This window comes from Chiloscyllium plagiosum, chromosome 49 (genome assembly GCF_004010195.1).
Source record: "Chiloscyllium plagiosum isolate BGI_BamShark_2017 chromosome 49, ASM401019v2, whole genome shotgun sequence".
Classification (NCBI taxonomy): Eukaryota; Metazoa; Chordata; class Chondrichthyes; order Orectolobiformes; family Hemiscylliidae; genus Chiloscyllium; species Chiloscyllium plagiosum.
This window is the reverse complement of record NC_057758.1, coordinates 9205401-9206319: the sequence shown is the minus strand read 5'-3', so window position 1 is coordinate 9206319 and position 919 is coordinate 9205401. Positions and strand designations below refer to the sequence as shown.

The following is a 919-nucleotide window of genomic DNA, read 5'->3' as shown; positions in this document are numbered from 1 at the left end:
GATTTGCAATTTTTACCCCATAGATCATTTTGATGTTTTTGCGTCATTCTATTCACTGCACATAGCATTGCGAAACAGTTAGTCACCATTAACACATCTAAAACCACGAGAATTGTCTGTATCCTGTCAGATCTGCTGAGGCATTGAGTCACACAAATAACTGTGTCCTAACCTATGCTTCTATGTTCGTGTCAGGTAGATAATGTAGTGCATTATCCAAAATGCTTATACTTTGTAACAAGCGAGGCCATTAGCCTGAAGTCATTGCCGACCTATAACATTACAAATGACAATCGCAAATTGATAGCACTTGTTGTCATAAGTTGTATCAAATTCATGAGGATGACAGTGCTGCTCATCTGCGTTTGTGCACCAGTTAAACGGATCTAATTTTTATGATAGTCTCAGTACGTTCATGAGAACAGAGTGGTAATCAAAAGTGTGCGAGCAAACCCTATCACTATACAACAAATGGTGACATAGGGGATTTTTCCTTTGTCTATTCTGGCACAGTTCCCAAACATTCCCAGGTAGTCCAGTTTTATTTTTGTCTAGAACACGAGGAGCGTAGGCCTTGATATAAGAGATACCAAGCAAAAGTAGTATCACGGTCAATAGTCACTGGAAGTTGAAAACTGCTAACATCATGCACACTTCATAGCCACATTTTACTTGTGGCAGGTCTGGGAGTAGAAGCTGGTCCATATGGTGTCAATTAACCATGTAAAATATGTGCCACCGAAAAGGAGACACAGGCCGAGAATTAGTGTTGTCCGTTTTGCTGCTCATCTCCTGTAATGTGGCTCAGTAAAGGTCAGCTCAAGGACTTACGTTCCTCTACCATCGTCAATTTTCTTGCTTTTAATTCATGTCTGAGCGCTTGAACCAACTGAGCAGTTTCACACTCGGGTCTCAAGAG

The 919-nt window shown here is 40.9% G+C and overlaps 1 pseudogene; it reads right to left on the bottom strand.

Annotated features, from left to right (window-relative positions):
• Positions 1-413: 413 nt before the first annotated feature.
• LOC122544474 lies at positions 414-645 on the bottom strand (annotated as a pseudogene).
• Between the last annotated feature and the right edge of the window lie 274 nt (positions 646-919).